Source organism: Chinchilla lanigera, unplaced genomic scaffold (assembly GCF_000276665.1).
Source record: "Chinchilla lanigera isolate Chin_1 unplaced genomic scaffold, ChiLan1.0 scaffold00047, whole genome shotgun sequence".
NCBI lineage: Eukaryota > Metazoa > Chordata > Mammalia > Rodentia > Chinchillidae > Chinchilla > Chinchilla lanigera.
This window is the reverse complement of record NW_004955448.1, coordinates 1,103,973-1,117,781: the sequence shown is the minus strand read 5'-3', so window position 1 is coordinate 1,117,781 and position 13,809 is coordinate 1,103,973. Positions and strand designations below refer to the sequence as shown.

The following is a 13,809-nucleotide window of genomic DNA, read 5'->3' as shown; positions in this document are numbered from 1 at the left end:
TGTCCCGAGCAGTCTTGTGGTGGTGTGACAACTTTCTGCTTCTCATGCTTTAGAAAAATAAGATAACAACAGACCTTGGTTTATTGAGCACACCTAAAACAGACTGTCAAAAAAACAATTACTTGGCTCGGTATGTACTCATATGTTATCTAAAAAACTACACTTATATGCTATAAAACTTCTTACAAAATAAACTTCAATATGCAGTTGCAAACTTGGCTCTTACTGCTCTGCATCCCCTGTGTCCTGGTTTTGTGCCTCTACCCCGGGCCCCGAGTGCAACAGACACTCACATGAAGGTATACTGAAATAAAATTTTTGTGTATTATTTAAACTGAACTAGTATTAAGCCTACCTATATTGTTCAGGTAAAGATGAGAATTATAATGCCCTGGGGAACCATTTTTCAAATAACTCAAAAATATACAAAAGAAACAAAGAAACTTTAAAGGTATGCTAGAAAATACGTATTTAACACAAAAGAAGGCAGGAATGATGAAAATAAAAATTAAGACATAAAATATATAGAAAACAAGTAACACCAAAACAGATGTAAACCCTATCTTGTAATTATATTAAATATAAATAGATTAAGCATCTCAATCAAAAGTCAAGAATTGGCAGAATGGATTTAAAAACATGATCTCTACACATATGCTGTCTGTAAGACTCATCTTACCCAATTCAAATACACAAATAGGTTGAACGTAAAAGAAAAGAAAAAATACACCACATAAACATTACAACACAACTTTAAGACAAAGACTTGGTAATAAGACAAGGAGAAATTGGAGCCTCTGCACTTAATTATGCACCTCTAAAATACATGAAGCAGAAACAGAGAATGAAAAGGGAGAAATGTACAACTCAACAACAGCAGTTGGAGACCACAATACTCCATTCTCAGAATTAAAACTCATTAGAAGAACAATAATGAAACGGAATTATTTGAGCCAGATATAAATCATCTAGACGTAACATATCTATAGGACATTCCACCCAACAACAGCAAAATGAGCATTTTTCTCAAGGGCACATTCCTAAGATAGAATACATCGGTGCCATAAAGCAACGCTTTAAAACTTTGAAAGTATTAAAATCACACAATGTATATTTTTCAAATATAATGCAATGAAATTTAAATCAACCTCATTGAGACATTCACAAGTATATTAAAATTAAGCAACACACTTCTAAATAACCAATCATTCCAAAAAAACACAAAGAGAAAATTTAAATACCCTGAGATGAAGACAAAAGCAAAACTTCAAATTTACAAGATAGCTGAGTGTGGTGGCACCGTAATCCCCACACTGAGGGAAGCTGAAGCAGGAACACTGCAAGTTGAGTCCTGCCTGGGCAACTTAACGAGACCCTGTCTCAAAATAAAAAATTAAAGGGGCTGGGCCTGTAGCTCAGTGGTAGAGAGCCCCTGGGTTTGATCCTCACTATCACAAATAAATAAATAAATAAATAAATACACAAAATGCAGCTAATATTGTGCACCTGAGAAAATCCATATCCTTTTATGATTAAAAACCCAAAAAACTGGAAACAAAAGGAAATTCCCCAACATGATAAAAAGCATCTATAAAAAAAATCCCCAACTAATTTCATACTTGAGAGTAAAAGAATGAATATTTTTTATTTAACATTAAAGTCAGACATGATGGCACACACTTGTAATCCCAGCACATAGGAGGCTGAGGCAAGAGGATTGTTGTGAGTGTGAGGCCAGCCCAGGTTACACAGTGAGTTCAAACCCAACCTGAACTACACAATGAAATCCTATCTTGAAAAAAATAAAAATAAAGAAGACAAGGACTTCACTCTCACATTCTATTCAATATTGTACAGAAGCTTCTAGCCAGGAAAATTAACCAAGAAAATGAAATAAAAGGTATCCAGGTTGAAAAGTAAAATTATCTGTATGGAAAAATGACACCATTATTGGAGAGCTTAAAATGAACAACTCCTAAAAACTTAGAGAAAAAAAGTTAAAGTCTTCACCGGCCAAAAAGAGAAAACTTCCTTCAACATCTAGAGCATTCAGAGGACACACAAAAAGGAAAGTACCTAAAATGATAGTCCTAGAATAAAGGCTACTCTTGACTACCTATGGAGGTCCATGTAAGTGTAAGCTGGAAGTTGGGTGCGGTGGGGCACGCCTGTAACCCAGCACTCTGGGAGACTGAGGCAGGAGGACTGCAAGTTTGAGCCCAGCCTAACTAGCTATGCAGTGACTCAGCAAGACCATGCCTCCAAAAGGGGGAAGAGGGGGTTGTACCTACAACTTTTAAAATATGCCTCAAAAGATACTCAGCTCATCTCCAAGTAACTTATCAGCCAAAAACAAATGAAGCGCCCTTTAAAGATAATGAAACGCAGACATACAACAACATAACATAATGTCCAGCAACCAAATCAAAATTTACTAGAACACTACGAAGAAATAGGACAACATGACCCATGATTAGAAGAAAATTCGGTAAACAAAAACAGATCCAGAAATGGCACGGAGATGGAATTGCACGCAAGGACTTTAAAGTAGGTATTATAAAGTATAACTTGTAATCCTAATATATAAATATATCAAATTATAAATCAGGTTCAAGAATTGAAGGAAACTGCAAACATTAATGCACAGAGAAATGAGAGATAAACATACATGAATATATTTTCAAAATTCAAATGCAAGTTCTAGAGAAAAACTATTACAAAATGAACAGTTTACTGGATGAGCTTAAAAGACAATGTGGAAGAAAAGATCAGTGACTCTGAAGGTAAAACAATAAAAATTTACTAAACAGAAATACAAAGTACAAAACTGGAAAGGATCAAAAGCTACTGCAGATGAAAAGAGATGAGACCACTAAACTCAATGGGTATTTCATGATTGAATACAGAAATGGTTTTAAAACATCTGAAGGGAAAAGGTACTCTGAGACACTGAGCAAGTTGGAACGTGCTAAAATCACTATGTAATAATATGGATGAAGATGGGCCTCGGGGTGCACGCCTGCCTGCACTGTGGGGGAGGCTATGGCAGGAGGACTGCTGTGAGTTTGAGGCCAGCCTAGGTCACATAATTCAAGATCAGCCTGGACTACACAGCAAGACCCTGCCTCAAAAAACAAACAAAATTTAAAAAAACAAAAAATATTTATCAATATTAAATTTCTTTAGTTACAATGGTGGACATGTAAGAAAATGTTGCTATAGTAGACACATAAAATATGAATTTTAAAATAACTTAAAAAAACAGTGAATTAATTTCAGTAGGATACTCATGTATTCATCCTTGTTATAAATTAAACCACAAGCTTTTGTCTTGAGGACAATATTTTTTAATATTCAGGCAGGTACTTTTGACAATCTGATACATTTTCATTAAGTCAGTTTCACATACTTAACTTGAGGTAGAATAATTTTCAATTATAAGCATGGTTTGAATTTTCATTCATGAACATGGCTCATGAATGAAATAAATTAATTTCACATTGTTCTCAAAAAGATAAAATCCTATTGAATTGAACTTAGCATTAAAAGGAAACCACTATAGAAAAAAATAAATTTCATATTTTAAAACAAAACCTTAAAATTAATGAAAGATTGTTTCTTTCATGCTTCTTGATAAAACATTAATTACTAGAAAACTAGTGATTCTACCATATTTTAAGCATTCTGAAATGTCAGATTTTATGCTCCTTAAGAAACAATTTTGCTTATTTGTATATATCTCAACCCTAGGAAAATATCTCTCACATAAACAGTTGTTCAAACTAACCTGCAACTAAGTTAAATGTTTATCCAGCCCTATTAGGAAGATGTAAGCCACAAAAACAAACTTTCCTTATTAGATGCCCTTTAAAAACTACCTAAAAACTTTTACGTCAGTCATTGTGGATAAAACATTTCTAGTATATTTTCAATTTTCCCAGATTTCTCAACCAAAGGGTACCAAACATAAAATGACCTTTTCTAATTACTCAAGAATCATCATGACCTTCAACAGATGGTAACTGCCTTTCTGTCCTTAATGTTACGTGTCATGTGTTACTTCCTGTTTCTCACTATGCTTAATAACTGGTAAGCTACAATCATTACAGCCTCCTTCTTTTCTGCCGTACAGAAACAACAGACTAAACCTGGTAAGAATTATTCTCTTTTCTTTTATTTTTTTATTTTTTTGGTACCGGGAATCGAACTCATGACCTCCGACTTGCCAGGCAAGCACTTAGGCCACTGAGCTATATCCTGAACAAGAATTATTCTCTTTAAAGAAAAATTAAGTGCATAAAACCTCCAAGAAAAAAAGTCAAAAAAAATATGTATTTTAATGCTGAGGTATTGTGCTGTTTGTTAAGAAGGTACAAAGGCACATTCCCTTTTCTTTTTTGAAGTACGTTCGGTGAGAGTTGACCTCTTGAAAATGGCATATAACCACCACACATTCACTTAGGTTTAGGGAAACAGTGAATTTATTTCACTAGAAAAAATTTTGGTAGGGCTGGCAAAACCTTCTGTGTTACAAGAGAAACTATACTCATTTGTTTCAAGAATACCAGAAAACAAAAGCCAGAAAACTAAAGACTATGATATCATTTTAAAGTCAAACTGTTAAGTACATGGGCAAGCAATTTTTAAATACTGGGAGATACAACTTAATACAAAATAACAAATAAAAAGCAATTTTTCAGTTTATAACTGCTTGAGTAGAAGCATATTTTAGTGTTCAGACCAGGTTTCACTGCTACAGAGAGACAGCTGGCCTATATCAGTATTTTTAAACTACAGCTCATGACACATTACTACTAAGCAATAAAATCCTAAGTGAAATTTAAGAAAAGAAAAAAAAGAATTTCATATACCACAGTATTATAGATAGTACAGGTTAGCACTACTTCATGAAACTTTATATGCATATGTGATATATATATTATACATATATGTATTATATACATATGCATGAGTAAAAATAAATTTCTAACTATGGATTAGAGTCAAAAAAGTCCGACACCCATATAGACAGTTCTTAATGTTCTGTAGGTTGTCAGCAATGAGAAAAGAGACTGATGCCTTTCCACACACTGCAACAATCATTATGCAACATCATCACAAAATCGAAGTCATATGTTACAGGTCATTGAATGTGGCCACTGTCACTGGAATTTAATATTGTGTCTGGCATGTAAATAGTATAAAGATAATAAAATAAAATTAGTTAATTTAATAAGTTAAATTAACTTTTTTGCTGGTTACATTTAAAAAAACCTGAACAGCCGGTTTCCAGTAATAATACCATAATAGCCGGTTTCCCACACCTGTAATCCCAGCATTAGAGAGGCTGAGGCAAGAGGATTGTTGTGAGTTCAAGACCAGCCTGGGCTACAAAGTGAGCTCAAGGCCAGCCTGAATTGCATAGCGAGACCCTGTCTCAAAAAATCAAAAAACGAAAAACAACAACAACAAAAAAAGCTGAATAATCTGTAGGTGCGTCTAATTCTGGTACCTAGCTAGACTGAAGTAAAAGTAAAGCTACTTTAAATAGAAAAATTGTACTCTGAAATGAACTTCACCAGTTACAATTAGTGACTCTAATCATAACATACCTAAATATTTTGTTAGAAATATTTAGAACGTTAGAATGGCAATTCAGTCTAAAAAGTATAAGATATTCTGTTATCTATGTATACTAAAGTACATATTAAAATGAAGGCTCTGATCAAATTATATATATTTTTGGATACTTACAGAATTCATATTTCAATCAAATCTTAATTATTTCTCAGCCTAACACAGTGAGTCTCCATTTCAACCCACTCACACTGAAAATAAAGCTTTTGGAAGAACTTTTTGTGCAACAAAAGGGTAACTCTCTGTACTTGCTATCTGCCTACTATGAAATTCCAGCAATGACAGGGACTCACACTGCACTTGAAAAATAACTCAAATGGAGCAACGATGATGAAAATTTTAATGTTCAGTGCCACCCAGCCACAGATCCAAATAGTGCACTTCTGCGGTACTGCAGGCTCCCTTTTCCTGGTGTTCCAGGCACTGTACTTACAATTCAATACACAGAACCACACAAAATGTAACCAATATTCCAGGCCGGGTGTAGTGGCATACGCCTGTAATCCCAGCACTCAGGAGGCTGAGGCAGGAGGATCACCGTGAGTTTAAGGCCAGCCTAGGCTACACAGTGAGTTCAAGGCCAGTCTGAACTACAAAGTGAGAACATGTCTCCAAAAAAAAAAAAAAAAAAAGTAGCCAATATTTCCAAGACATTTAGGTTAGAAAAGATATACCCATGGGTTTTAAGCTATAATCAAGCAAAGGAGAAAGAAAATAGAACTATGGAGCAAAAGAAAGAATCCACAGTAAAGAAACACAAAATACATAGTACTGCTGGGGTTTGCTCTGCGCTCAGCAAAGAATCTTTCCCATCAGAAGGCAGTTTTAATAAGCAGTCCCTGTAATGACTGTATAGTAAATGTAATATCACTTTATTTAAAACATTTGAAATCAATATAGAAGTAGTTCAAACTGAAAGTCCTTTCATTATGAAGATCACACACGGTTTGTAGACAAAAATATCTAAAAGATCTAAATCTAAAACAATTACTTGATAACAATGTCTAATGAAATCTGATTAAAATAATAGATTAGGCCAGGCATGGTAGCACATGCCTGTAATTCCAGCACTCTAAGAGGCTGAGGCAGAAAAATCACAAGTTCATGCTCAGCCTGGGCAATTTAGTGACTTAGTGAGACTCTGTCACAAAATAAAATATAAAAAAGGACTGGGGAGGTATCCCAGCGCAAGATCCTGGCTTTAATCTCCAGTACCACAACTGGGGTGTGACAGGGGGAGTTACATACTGGAAAGTAACAAACCTCTCAAACTGAGTGGTAAATATGCAGATATTCTTTTTATTATTCTTTAAATTGAACATACAGTATATACATGTGGATACTTTTTTTGGATAGTATGTTTCGCAACCCAGAAAGATACCTAGTCAAAACAAGGATAAAAGCATGGCATAATAGAGATACTACCTAGTTTTGGAGCCTGGCCTCTTCTGACCATCTAGCTATAGACTGGGTTTGTCAGTTCTAGCAATATGATGTAACTGAAACTTCACTCTACTGTCTAATTTAACACCCCTGTTCCAGTACTGGGGATTGAATCCATAATCTTTCCACTGAGCTACAATCCCAATTTCCCCGCCTTCTGAGACACGTTCTTCCTAAGTCACTATACTGTTCAAGCTGGGCTCAAATTTGCAATCCTCCTGCCTCAGTCTCTCAGAGTGCTTTACAGGTGTGCTCCAGCTTACATTTGTATGTACCTCCTAGATTCCCTCCAGAAAATGTACTCTGATAACTTAATGAATGAACTAGAACACAAAGCTGTTTGACTGACCCTCACATGGGCAGAAATCCAACCTTTGAGAATTCTGTGTGTGTGTCTGTGTACACACATGCACACGCACATGTATATGGTACTGAGGACTAAACCCAGAGCCCTCACACTGAGCTTCATTCTCATCCCTTTCTGTAGTTTTTATTTTGAGACAAGATCTCATTAAATTACTAAATTGTCCAAGTTGGGCTTCATTTTGCAATCTGCCTGTCTCAGACTCCCACATGCTGGGATTACTGGCACGCGCCAACATACGCAGTTTCCATCCTTCGAGAATTCTTGAACATATTTCTTTACCAGATTTTTAAAACATGATTCTGAAGCAGATTAACAGCAAATGTTATAAATCACTTAGTAAGAATATTTAGAAAACAAGAAATATTAGATAATGATATTAAATGACTTGAGATAGTAATTTACAATGTAATTTCTACTGAAGTAACATCTACTTGCTTAGTAATACTGAAGTAAGAGTATAGTGCATGCTCTTAGAACGCCAGTAATGTTTGCCTGGAGGCCTGAGAGGGAACAATGCAAGGTATGGCTACAAAGAAAAAGCTAAAGACTATTTTAGAATATTAACTCTCACACACAAAAACAATCCAGTACATGTTTGTGGACATTTTTTCAATTCTTATGAAATATTTTGACCCTGTGAAAAATAGGATAATTACATATAGATTTAGAATACTTCCAAAGACATTAAATGAGCATAAAGTTAATGAAAGGTTCCAATGATATTATTATCATTAATCTATTTAAATTATGTTGAGAATCCTCTGATCTGCATATATTTATTGCAGATCTATATGCAATAAATCTATAACATTTTCTCTCCCTCCACAGAGGTTACAAAGACCAACCATGGGATTAAGTATGTACTCAATTCTGCATTGGAGGAAATCAGAAAACGTTTCAAAGAGAAGATACTTCATCTTATATCTCTTTATAATTCTTCATAGTCATATTTCTAATTAGAGTATTTAATATAACCTTAAGTTGTTTATCAAAGAATCAATGTTTTTAACTTTCAATGCTCACCCTTACCAAAAACTAACATTTCTAAACATTACATCTTTTCACAGCATTGTATAAAGACAAACAAAATAGCATTGTTTTGCTTTTCCTCTAAAAAGCTTAAGTTTTTGGAGAACACAATTTTTGTCAGTGTTACTAAAAGTGATTATTTAGTTTCTCTTGTGGACCTTCCGAATATTCCACATATCTAAAGGTTGAGTATGAGTTTTGCCAAGTCTCTTCAGGGCAAGATAGATTGAAAGATTCAAATATGCTTCTCCAAGCATAAAATGTTGTAACAATGCTATCTTTATTAAGATGCAATTCACTACCCTGAAGAATTGTTAACTGCATTTCTGCTGTCTTAATGCTTATCCTTGAGTCACAAGCCACTTGAGTGTTTACGTAGAGAAAATCTGCCATTTCCTTTATAGAAGCCAACAAATTTTATTCCATCAATAACTTTTAAGGAAGAAGTAAGAAAAATCCGTTTTCTTAAATTCCAGTACATTTACCTTTGAAAAAAAATCTAAAGAAAAACAAAAAGTAAATCCTGAAAAAGGCAACACCAACTACTCATCTGAAATATTCTGATTAATTTTTATGTCTTGTTCTTTTCTCTGCACTGTCTATATTGCAAAGAGCACCTTTTGCCAGGGAAAAGGTTGAAAGAAACAGCCAGTTCTTGTTCATGTGAGACAGTTTGGTTGTTACTTTGTATAGAAGAAAGGCCAAAACATAACACTGCAACTACCATCAGCTGTAGCGCTGATATAGTGCTGAATTAACCTTTGCTCAGTACTCAGCTCTAATGGGCTAAAGGAACAGGCAAATATGTCATTTTCTAACTATTATGTCAATTTCATACAAAATTATAAATACACATGCACTATGGGTTATCTACAAAGATTTAATTATTTGCAATTTTGAAAAGTACTATATATACATTGCAAAATGTTAGATTCTATAACATAATATTAAAATGTATAGAATAATTCATTAGGTAGCTCAAAAAATGCAAAGATTTTTTAATTGAAAATTATAGTCAGCAGGCATAGTGGTGCATACCTATAATCTCAGCACTCGGGAGGCTGAGGCAGGAGGATTGTTGCGAGTTCAAGGCAAGCCTGGGCTCCAGAGTGAGTTCAAGGCCAGCCTGAACTACATGGCAAAACCCTATCTCAAAAGAAAACAAAATTTTTTAAAAATATAGTTAATAAAGCTAGTACTTACCTACCAGTACCTACAACAGAAAGGAAATTCTTTTTGAGATGAGATTCCAGTTGTTCTTCCAGTGACCAAAATGACCATATCCTTTACCACTTGGACTATCTTGATAGGTTGTCCATTACTTATTACTGTTATAAATTTATGAAACTGTTTTATATATTATACACTGGCACAACTAACCTGTTCTTTGTAAGTCACATCAGAAATTTTACGCATCAACTGACATTTAGTTACTATTCCACAGTGTGATTTACCAGCCAATAATTTAATTTCTTAAGTCACCATCTCTGCCACTTTTACCTTTATTCTATTTTATTCTGATGACAAAAAGCGTGAAACATGAGCAAAAACCTTCTTCCTCCTTCATATGTACTAGGTAATATCTGATAAGCACTGTACATTGATTATTTCATTTGTTCTTCACAATAATCCTATGATGTAGAGAATTCTGTCATTCCTATTGTACAGATAGAGACATAGAAGTAACATAACTTGTCCAAGATCATACTGCTAATAAATTATAAAGATGGAATGAAATGTATGGAGTCTATTTCCAGACTTTTATTATAATCACTGTGCATTCTCTGTAAACTAATGTCCTTACATTTAATACACCTGAGACAACAATAGAAATTAGTAGAAATGACATAAGTAAGGAATCTTTAGGTATAATATACTCCACTGTCAAGAACAAATAACAAACTTAAAAAAAACATGCACAATGGATTACAACTTTATCCATCAAGACTGCCTACACAGTAAAGGGTCTTTTACTTTGTTTTTATCAGTACTGGGGACTGAACCCACAGCCTCATGCATACTGGATGAGTACCCTGAACACTGAGCTACATCCCCAGCCCGATGGTGAAGTTTAATTACTTTAAATTTTTAAACCTTTTCCTCTCTTACATGAGAATGGCCTATTTAAACTTGTTTACATATTTTTCATATGTAGTATTTTTTTATTTTTACTTTGTTTTGTTTTGTTTTGTTTTCTGATACAGAGGCTATACTCTGGACTCCAGGCTTGCCTAGAACTCCCTGTGTAACCCAGGCTGGCTTTGAACTTGTGGAACTCCCCTGCCTCAAGCACCTGGGTACTGCGGTTACAGGTACGCACCACCATGCCAGGCTCAGCTGTGCACATTTGTAAAGAGTACATAATGCACGTAAGCGGAAAGCTGGCTCTCACGTAGTTTGATTTAGTAACCCTTTATTCATCACCCACTATTCACTAGGAGACAAAAGAGATACATAAATGTAATCAGAACACGAACTCTAAATACTACATGCTCACAAATGAGTGAAATGTATCATAAAATAACAAAGTGACAAAGAGCAATAAAGGAATTATCTGAAAAGTGAAAGTGTGCTGTGTTATTGGAATAATTCACTTTACCAAAGAGGGGGGAGGCAAGAAAACTAAGGCTTTCAGAGCTGGGGATATGTTCAGGTTGCACGTGAATAATGAAGCAGAAAGACAAATGGGTGGTATAAGATTCTGGATAGAGATCTTGGACAGAAAAGACAGTGTAAGTGTACAAAAGTAGTCAGCACAGCAAAGCAAGCTGACGAAGTTCATGTAGGTGATGTGGTTGTAGCATAAAATTTAAGGCAGGACATGGAAAAAGATGAGTTGGAGTAATGGTTAAATCAAAAATCTCCATTAGAAGTACTCAGACTCATGATTATGATTCACTAAAAACGTGGGAAGGAACCAACCTACCTATTCATTCCTGTGTTTTCATCCTCAAAAATAAATATTCAATGAGCTGGGCATCGTGGTGCATACCTGCTAAAGCAGGAGGACTGTAAATTCAAGCCCAGCCTGGACAACTTAGTGACTTAATGAGACACTGACTCAAAATTTTAACAAAGGGCAGGGCATGTAGTTCAGTGGGAAAATTGTAGATTCAATCCTAATACTGCTAAATGAATAAATAAATATTTAGTGAGTGTTATTTCCCTAACTTTCAAAGTGAGCCACCTCCCATCCCCAAATAAAAAGCAAAGTCATAACAAAGTAACAGCTAAGTATCTAATTTCTTGTGACCAAATACTGTACTGAGTCAGAAATTATACAGCATAATAGAGCAATAAACCTTACAATCGAAATAACTGTTATTTTTAATTTCTTAGCAGCAAGAAATTTAATGAAATGTTATCGTATTTCATTCAGTTGGAACAATCTATGATTATTATAGTTTAATTCTGGATCAAATATCATAGTTTAATTCAAAATATATAAACAACTCTAAGGAGCAGGAAATCTTTCTTTTCTGTTGTTGTTGTTGTTTTTTTATTTTTTGGAAACAGGGTCTCATTACGTAGTGCAGGCTGGCCTTCAACATGCTTATGTAGCCCAGGCTGGCCTCAAACTCATGGTGATGATCCTGCCTCAGCCTCCCGAGTGCTGGGATTACAAGGAGCAGGAAATCTTAACTAGATTTTATTTCAAACTCTACTTCCAGCTGAAAGGTTATTGAGAGTCTAGATTTGGAGCTAATACACAACACTAACAGTATTATCATTTACAATGTTATACATTTTCAAACCCCTTAACATTCACTATTTTTAATGAGTTTATTGTGGAGGTGTCATTCAATGTAATAAAAGTAACAGGCAAATTCATGCACAGCAAGAATGAGGGCAACAGAAAGAAATCAACTACTGAACAGAGACATCAACTATGATCAAGCTATGGAAAGTACATGACATAATATTCCACGACTACTCTGTCAGATATGTGCAAGACACAATATGACTCCCAGCACAGAGGTAATCTACAAAAAGTAACATCAAAGTTTGCTCTGCACAGAACTCAGTGCAGCTCTTCTGTGAAGACCAGCCCAAAAACAATTCGTAAAAACCATACCCTGCAGAGTAGCACTGGTAATAAACACAGTTAAATAAAACTCAACTAAGCCCTTCCATTGGGCCCAAAAGACCAACTAATATGCAGTTCAATTACAGTACTGAGCTTGTGAGAGTGGTAAGAGGCCCTGTAATCCATTAACTAAGCCATAACCAACTGCCTGGTTGACTGACTACACCCAATTAAGTTTTTTCTATCCCTTGCTTCCACTTGCCTATAAATGCTAACTGATCGCGTTGATACGTTGTTGAATAGGGTTCTCAGAATCAACTCTGCTCCTGGGAGATGCCTAATCTGCAAATTTTGTTTTGCTTTGTTTTGATACGTCTTTATTCAAACCCTACTTGATATAATTGGCCTAAGGAATTTTCCTATTAATAACAGTGAGGGAGATTCTATGGTAAACTTTGTTGTTATCATTGTTTGAGACAGGGTCTCACTATGCAGTTCACGTTGGCCTTAAACTCACGAGGTAGCCCAGCCTGGCCTTGAACTCCTAGTGCTGGAATTACAGGCATGCATCACCATGCCTGGCTTGGTAAATTTTACTTTACACTCTGAAATGACAACTTCAGGAAGACAAAACTTGATGCAGAGACAAAATAAATGTATCACAAAGGGAGATCTCAATGTCAGCACAGATGCAGGTATGGTCTAGGTATTAGGGTTATGGCATTAAAATAAAATTGATAGTTGAAGCTTCCACTTCTAGGTTAGATTACCTAAATTTCCATCAAGGTATCCAACAAATACCTGAAAATACTTAGAACCACTACTGGTGATTTATATCCTACTCCCAACTTGTTCATCTTTTTTTTTTTTTTTTGGTCTTTTTAAGACAAGGTTCACTATGCAGTTCAGGCTGGCCTTGAGCTCACTTTGTAGCCCAGGCTGGTCTTGAACTCGCAACGATCCTCCTACCTCAGCCTCCAATTTGTTCATTTTCAATCTTAGGAGAAATCATAAAACTGACGGTATTTTCTTCTTTGTACCGGCTCCTAAAAGCTGCAAAGTAAATGTGCGGCGAACACACACGTGTGTAAGACTTGAGTAAACCTGCTCCTATCTGTTTGCCTTCACCACCTAATTCTCAGTTTTTCTTTCTTCATCTGAACAATTTTGTACACTATCTTAAATCTTTTCTGAAACGAGAATTAAAATGAAGCAATTTTCCTAAGAGGCCCCATGGGCCATGCCCTGGATGCAAAGGAGACCACTGGAGATCGGTCTGCCCTCTGAGGTGGAGGCCCCAGAGCTC

At 35.3% G+C, this 13,809-nt stretch overlaps 1 protein-coding gene across 2 annotated transcripts in view; it reads right to left on the bottom strand.

Annotated features, from left to right (window-relative positions):
• Rnf13 (ring finger protein 13) overlaps positions 1-13,809 on the bottom strand; it is a 141,937-nt gene that overhangs the window by 77,831 nt on the left and 50,297 nt on the right. The window lies entirely within an intron of this gene.